This window comes from Amphiura filiformis, chromosome 13, assembly GCF_039555335.1.
Source record: "Amphiura filiformis chromosome 13, Afil_fr2py, whole genome shotgun sequence".
In the NCBI taxonomy this organism is placed as follows: Eukaryota; Metazoa; Echinodermata; class Ophiuroidea; order Amphilepidida; family Amphiuridae; genus Amphiura; species Amphiura filiformis.
Genome location: NC_092640.1, coordinates 39,406,703 through 39,414,935, shown reverse-complemented (window position 1 = coordinate 39,414,935; position 8,233 = coordinate 39,406,703).

Here is an 8,233-nt window from a genome sequence, read left to right as displayed (position 1 = left end):
CTATTTAAAACAGCCATTTGAGATAAAGATTCTTCCTTATACCTTCAAGGCATTATATTTTTGAGGCGAGTAGGAGGTGAGCATGATCTAACAGTCATCGCACTCAAATATTGAGAAAAATAAAGTAGACACGCAAGCAAAATGGTATAAGTTCTGTATGAAGATTTTCCATCCGTCATAAACAAATGCGCGTCTTTACGCCCAAACGGCTTATGCTAACCGTAGACCCATCCTTTGCGCTTATTTAAATGATACAATTTTACCCCAGCCCCGGGTAGGACCAACCATCAACGATGACTATAGAGGAGGGGTTGGTGAGGCCCACCATAAGTTTCTGGAGTAAACTCGACGATTTTCATTTCCCTCGTGTAAAATTATTTCAAGAGATATTGACTTCCTACTTGTTTATCTGTTTGACTTTTATTTATATCTAGGAGAAAATTTGGTCAAAATCGCACGTTCGTAGAATTTTGCCTATACTTTTGTACATAGCCAGGATTTCCTTATTTTGCAAGAGGGCGCTCATAATATGATATCATAGCCGGGTCATAGCGACATTATGTGGGGAATGTTTGTACTTATGTTGGTATCACTGGATAGAGGGGTCTCATACCTATAGATTAGTACCATTATAATATAATTGAAACAACCCACCCCTTCGTTTTCCATGTTACAAAATATGGCTCAGTAGTTCTAGTGTTAAAATGGCCTGATAATAGCAACACTAGTAGCAACAATCTGTCTGATAATATCAAAGGTGTTGGTTTTGAGATAATTATGAATACATCAGGTTATCATGAGAGATCCATTATTATTAAGGACGACTACGAAATCAAATGTAAATGCCCTGGTGTTTGAGGTTAATGACTCTTTATAGGTTATTGCAGGTATATTGAACAAACACCAGACACTTCATACATAAAGTAATTTATATTCTTTGATAGGTATTTGCTGTAGACTTCTTAAGATGAATATGGATGTGATCGTGATGATAGTCAAAATGGTCAAGTTGATAATAAAGCCGATATATACAATAAAGGTAAATTTTATCGACCGTCAAGATACACTTCTGCGTAGTGAGATTTCTGTTTCTGGATTTTCCGATTTAAGTAGATTTCCCTACCTTTGATTGCCTTAACAATATTTACTCATATCGTATGGATTTGCTACTTCTTCTTCTTCTTGGTAGTATTGATACCTATTCCAGAAAGATACAGCACCATTTCTTTTGGATTAAAAAAATCCAATCCTGTTTTGGCCAATGAAACATAGTTAAATCCTAATCCATTGGTTTATATAGTTTTAACTGTCAATGAAAATCCAATTTTAACATTTGGTCAATATTTTGGAATTAAGATCCAACAACGTGCGTTTTTGGCGTTTTTTCGTATGCTATGACACTCAAGCCCAAAGACTTTTGATTGAGCAACTATATTATCGATGAAGACGGCTATACAAACAATTTTGATTGCTGGAAAATACATTTTCAAATCTTTTTCAAAACCAATTATCAAAACTAACATAAAATATTATTCATAGCCTATACTCAAAATTTTAAATGCTCAGACTTGTGCCAAGTCTTGGAATCTTGTGACTACAATTGTAAGAAAACGTGCAAAAATGCATGATTTAGCCTATTTTTTTTACTTTAAAATTAGTTTTATTGCCAGTTAGAACTTACTAAAGGGTTCAGATTTTTTACCTATGTTTCATTTGGCAAAACAGGATAATAGGTTTGTAATAAAGGGCGAAACAAAAAGATGATTTTTATAATGATTTGTTTTGTGCATCTCATTATGTATTAAATGTATCTAGCAATTCAAGTATTGCATTTACAGGGTGTACATGCATCAAATTGGTAGTTGATTCTTTCATTACATTACACAAGGCCAGTTAAAATGTTAGATTGTAAACTGTTGGCGGGCGCGCAAGCGAGTCAATAAAGTGTAAATGTGTTTTTTAAATACATCCCAATCAACAATAGACATTAGTCAATTACATAATAGGCATTTGTGTTCATTTGTTGTTTCATTTTAACACTTTTGGTTGGTAAACTGTTCTTTCTTTTTATTAATTATATTTGTTTCATCTTGTGTTTATTTGTTCTTGTGCAGGATGTGTACCCCCCATTACCATCTTCATTTATATCTAGTATGTTAGGACATATAGCAGTGCCAAACGAGGAGCATTCACCTTGTGGCTAATATGTGATGCGATCAAGCAAAATCAGTCGGAACTCGGAAATATTGATTTTGAGATATAGCCAAACAAAGAATACATTTCCTTTTGTTTCCTATTGTTTTGAAAACTCTTTAATTGCTCATATCTTTGGAACTGGTTGTTCAATTTCAATGGGGCTTTCTGCAAAATCTAGCTTTGTAAATACGTTTTACTATTCTATAAGAAACTGAAAATTTAATATTTCCGAGTTCCGACTGATTTTGCTTGATCGCGTCACATATGTATAGACAGAGTAATGAAATTGTATATTCTAAGGAGTGTACAAATAGCGGCCCAAATTGTAGGCCAATGTTATTTATGTATTTATTCTGCTTGAATGAGGACGGTATGCTACTAGGTGTCTAGTTGTAGTAAAATATATAAATAATTTCCTTATTAACGCCTTTTACTATGAAATAAAATCCCATCCGCCCCTTCCAGTTTTCTCTTGCCAACCGTTAAAGTGCATCCTGGTGGTGTCAGATATTTAAATTCAATAACAGTTTATTGCAATTGTAGATCCCGCGGGAATAAAGGGTGTTTCATACAGCGCATACACCATCCCACCTGACACACATTGGAGCGGAAAAAAATCATCAAGAATACCTCAAGCAGGCGACGTTTTTAAACGTTGTATGTTATGTTGTGGCATAATGGGGTTTTTTGCAAATCCCGCATATAGGGACACACTAGAATTTAGATTTGTAGTTTGAGGAAGATATTTATTGGGAAAGAAGGACAAATCTAAATTATCTGGAATTCAAGGTTGCGCTGATTTCTGTGGATGACGGCAATAATGTATAAAGTATTATGGTATGTAGTAGAACTCGTTTCCCCAGTACAAATGTAAATGAAAACAAAACAGAAATAATCTTGGGATTATTGTACAAAATGACTTAAAATGAATGGTTACATTTGAGAACATTCCGGTTAATTTTTCTCTATACAAAATTGATCAGATAATGACATTTCTTGGCAACGATTTAACTGAAATGATTGTTCCGCCTTTTATAACATGACCAGTGCAATAATTAAGATCGCCAACGAATTCAGATTCTGCTGCCAGAGTGATCTTCCTATTACTAAGAAACATTACCACATTACTCCCAAGTTTCTGTGATTTTCATTGGCTGCCAGTTAAACTTCGTTTCATATATTCATATACAAAAGTTTCATATACACAAGTTTACTCTTGACATGGACTTGCTCTAATATACCTTCAAAAAAGTCACCTTACTCGCCAGTTCGTTCTTCCACTTAGTTTCGCTTTACCAGCGCAGTATGGTCATCGTTCATTATTTTTCTTTTCCATATCTGCTTTCTAAACGTTGGATCATCTTACCATTTGAAGAACTCCCTAATTGCTCTAATCATTTTTAAAATATCACTTAAAATGCATTTATTTTCTATTGCTTACAAATTTTGTTGTGATTGTGTGTCAATTCTTTGTTTCTTTTATCTGAATTGTTGTTCTTTGTAACCGCTTAGGGACTTCGGCGTAAAGCGCTATATAAGCATAGTTTGTTGTTGTTGTTATAGTGCTGTTATGAATAACAAGTTGAGTAATTTGATAACTAAAGCCTTAGAAAGTAGGTAGATGTTTGTTTGCATTTGCAATTGTTGTCAAATCGAGGGTTGAAATCAAGAGGCCATTACCCATATTCATAATGCACTTTGGGTGTGTCTGATGTGCTCTCAGGTCCACAAAAATATTATGCAAACGTTGCTATCAGATTCCTTAAGGGTCCTAACTATATCTGTGTTTGTGAAACGACTATAAAGAGAGCAGCGTAACACAATGGTTTTATTCTCTCATGCATCCTTTGTATGCCACCAATGGAGCCTTACGTCGTTAACAATTATTTTCCGCTCGCTCTACAACTGTATTTAATTTCGATGGCAGATGCAGTGATAAGACAAAGATTATACCTCCATGCAATTCCGATCAGGGCAACGTCTAGTAGTTCATACACCCTGCCGTGGGCATCTTTCAAGGACAGTATCTGCCACTGAACACTTCACACAGGTTAAATAAGAGGATAACCAAATATGATACCCAGTCACTTGATTTTGAGGTATCCTGTTTTGTCGCTAAAAACTTCTTGTAATGGTACCTTTTAAAAATCAGTTGTTTGTGTGAAGTATAGACTAAGAGAAATGAAGACGGGAATAAATTTGATTTGATCGTAATGGTTCCAATCTAATCTAATAAAATGGATAGGTTGGCCGTTGTAATGACATTGATATCATAAAGATGTTCGTATTTGTTCAACGTATGTCTCTTAGTGTTGCTCTTAGCATTAATATAACTTGATTTACGATGTTATCTCCTTAACTATGACTTAATGACGAAATTACATCACCAGACATCAAATTATCGGGCATTCAACTGCCTGTTATCATGGTTATGTTCTTCAAATAACCATTATAAAATGATAAAACGATTCGGCTCTGTTTCATTCATTTCTCTGTTACAAAATGGTTACTAAGCAATTATGAGCTATTAGAAAAAAAAAAAGCAACTTGTTTGCTTGCCCTCCACCGACCGACAAAAAATTGGCTAAAATAATCAGGGTTGGCCCTTTTTATTTTTTTTATTTTTTTCGTTTTTATTACTTTTTCTGTATCTACATTTCATTTCAAAGCTCAATTTGGCCAACAACATTTTTAAGAAGAAAATTATTTCTGTTTTAATTATAACATTTATGACTCTCAATTCCTGCATCAATGTTTCCAATAAACTTTGCGTATTATACTTGTAAGTATGCAGTTGTTCTAGTTGAATCCATTTCTATGGCGTATCTTGCATATTGACGGTCTGAAGTGAAGTATCAGTTTATTTTTCCGCACGACCAATGTTCATTGGCTACAGGCATATACAGTAAAACAAATTCCGACCGACCGACCCACCCAAAAATCTCACTGGAGGGCAAGCAAATAATAGTTTTTTGGCCTTATCATGATAATCAAAAACTACATGTAGCCAGGACATGTAATCTTGCATATTTTCCAATGGAGTAGCAGGTAATAGATTAGCAGTAAAGTGACCACCGTGGTTACAAAATGGACTTCGATCGATTTTCCTTCAGAGCGTGGCCATTAATATCGTTGTCCTGATTTCTTAATACATATATAATCCAGGAAACCGATTTGAAATATTAATGTTACCTGAGGCTTATCAAACTGACCTTTTTCCATACGTGTGAGGCAAAATCATTAGGAATAAGTATATAACCAAAACGTCAATGGGCTATTCCAGAAAATAGGTGCACACCCCTATAGAGGAGTAAATTTTCAATCAAAGAAATTGCCGGATTTCCAAGTCACTGGAAAAAGCTTGGAAATCCAATAAAATGAAGGGAAAATCACGGAAATGTTGAAAATGAGCTCTAAAATTGAGGATTTTTGATTTTAAACTATTTTTCTGTCGGATTTTTTTGCATTTGGGCACTTTAAAAGTCTGGATTTCCAACATTCACGACTGGACAAAAAGTCCGGATATCCGAACTCCTCTATAGGGGGTGTGCATCTATTTTCTGGAATAGCCCAATAGCACAGTGAAAGTATGTGTGACCGATGGGAAGGAATCTAATTCAAATTCAAACCCAAGCTTACTTACAAGCAACTGGAATTTCAGTTAAAGTGTTTTAAGTTTTAAGTGTTGAGCAAGTTAGGTCACCCAGACACTGTCTCTAATAATTTTAAGATGTTCCTAATTATCAAATATAAGTGTAATACTTTAAAAACTATACTTTGCTAAATAAATCTATCCACTATGAAGATGACTTTTGAGATTATACGCATCACATTTAAACATCTTCCTGACTTAGCTAGAATATGTACGTTAATTATTCTTTGCACGTGGTCAAAGGTGATATTAGACTAGCCACAGACTATCCGGTGGATACCTTAACAAGCAAGGATAAAATACAAAATGGCGAAATATAAATCTAAGGTTGAACAATGGCTTGACATGGGGTCCCGACATTGACCTTATGAACTCTCAACCTCCTGGTTCGGTGAAACAAGTCGTTCTTAAACAAGTGAATGAACACGAACAGAGTGTATCGCACGAGTATATCGTGCGGACAAAAATCGCAGGGAATGTAAAGCTTTCAAAACCTTGATTTACATTGCCAAACACGGAATGTAATCGTATGTTTATCGCACGTCATATATTTTATTTAGCGGTGTGAGTCACATTGGTTCTTTGTACCATAAACTCTGGCCACGCCTCCATACCAATTGATACCGCTGAATTATCTTCGCGATGAACTGTGCTCTTGCATTTGTGTTTTAAATATTTGATACACACATCATGACATGTGTAGTTACCTATATATTGCAAAATGCTGGGTAAATGTATTAAATTGTCAAAGTAAAGAGGTTTTATTGATATATTTAAATGTCACTGTATACTTAATCTAATAACATATACAATCATGTATGTATTCGTGTCTAATTTCGTAGGTAAAAGTGTTTTCTACATATATGATAGTTTGATAGGAAACGATGTTTGTAATCAGATCATAATGAAATTCAACCTACTTATTCCATTGCTTTGTAAACGCTCATATGAATGAATTCAAGCTAACCTAATTTGAAACTGTCTCAAATATCAGATTTGATGTCAAACAAATTGATAAGCGTACAGTTCAAATGAAATATTAGATAACGTTACCAGTCGTATTCTGTAGCTGACAACACAGCTTCCTATTCCAGAAAAATACAGCACTAACTTATTGGAATTAAAAAATATTATCTTGTTTTGCCAAATGAAACATAGCTAAATCCTAAAATAAGGGCCAAACATGTGCATTTTAGGATGTTTTCACATATTGTGACAATCAAGTCTAAAGGACTTGTACAAAGTCTAATAACCAATCATCTAATTAAAGTAACACAAAAAAGTGAAAATTAGAACAAAATTTCAGCATAAGATTTTGAATGCTTAGACTTGTTCCAAGTCTTTGATTTTTGTGACTCGATTGTCAGAAAACATGCCAAAAATGCATGTTTTTAGTAAAATAGTGATTTTTTTACCGCTAGTTAGTACTACATTAATTTAGGACTGAGTTATGTTTCATTTGGAAGAACTTGATAATATGTTTTATTCCCAAAAATTTAGTGCTGTATTTTTCTGGAATGGGGAGTACGTAGATGGTGACGACCAAGGTTTCTTTCTTATACTAGTCATCCTCTTCAAAGTCAGTAAAATGCAATTCTCAACGAAATAATAAAATAACAACGAGTATGCTGGGAGAGATGTACAAACTTGAAATGATACTAAATCAATGACCTTTTTACAAAAGAAACTACACATAAAATGGACATTTTAGATCACCTAATATTTTGCATAATTTAAGATTATAACCTGGCATTAACGTTCTCTGGTAACAATAAATGTGACCGTCCACGGCGAATGAGCCGTAAATTCCTCCCCCGGTCAATTTTGTTTTATTTCGTGTTTAAAAAATAAACATCATAAACTTAAAAATGGTATACCATTGGACTTCAAACGATATCCAGAAGCGGAGTTATGGTTAGTTAAACTTTGCTCCTTCAACAAAATTATAGCTTTTTTCGTTTCTATGTGTGTCTCTTTTTCCACATTGCTGGCAATAAATATCAAACAGTCATAATTGGCGGTCATTTTAAATCATCCCCAAGTCAACGAGGTTTAAGAAGGTTCTCTCATTGTTAATTGTTGGTTATGCATACCTATACAAATAACCCACCACTTGAAAAGGATTTAGCAAAAGCAAACAAAGACCAGAGCTATTAAAAGCTCTATAGCCACCTAAGGTAGAAGCTTATTATCCACTTCAATAATAGGATTATTGATTGGTGTTGTGACTATCAAAATAAGCCAGATGTCGCGCCAGCTTAAGTGACCGATGAATACGACCTTCGTACACATTTTACACCATAACTCAGAATACAATTTAGCGAATTTACGGCTCGTTTGTGCTGCCGGGTCACATATGCCCAGTTGAAAACAACATTGTCACTA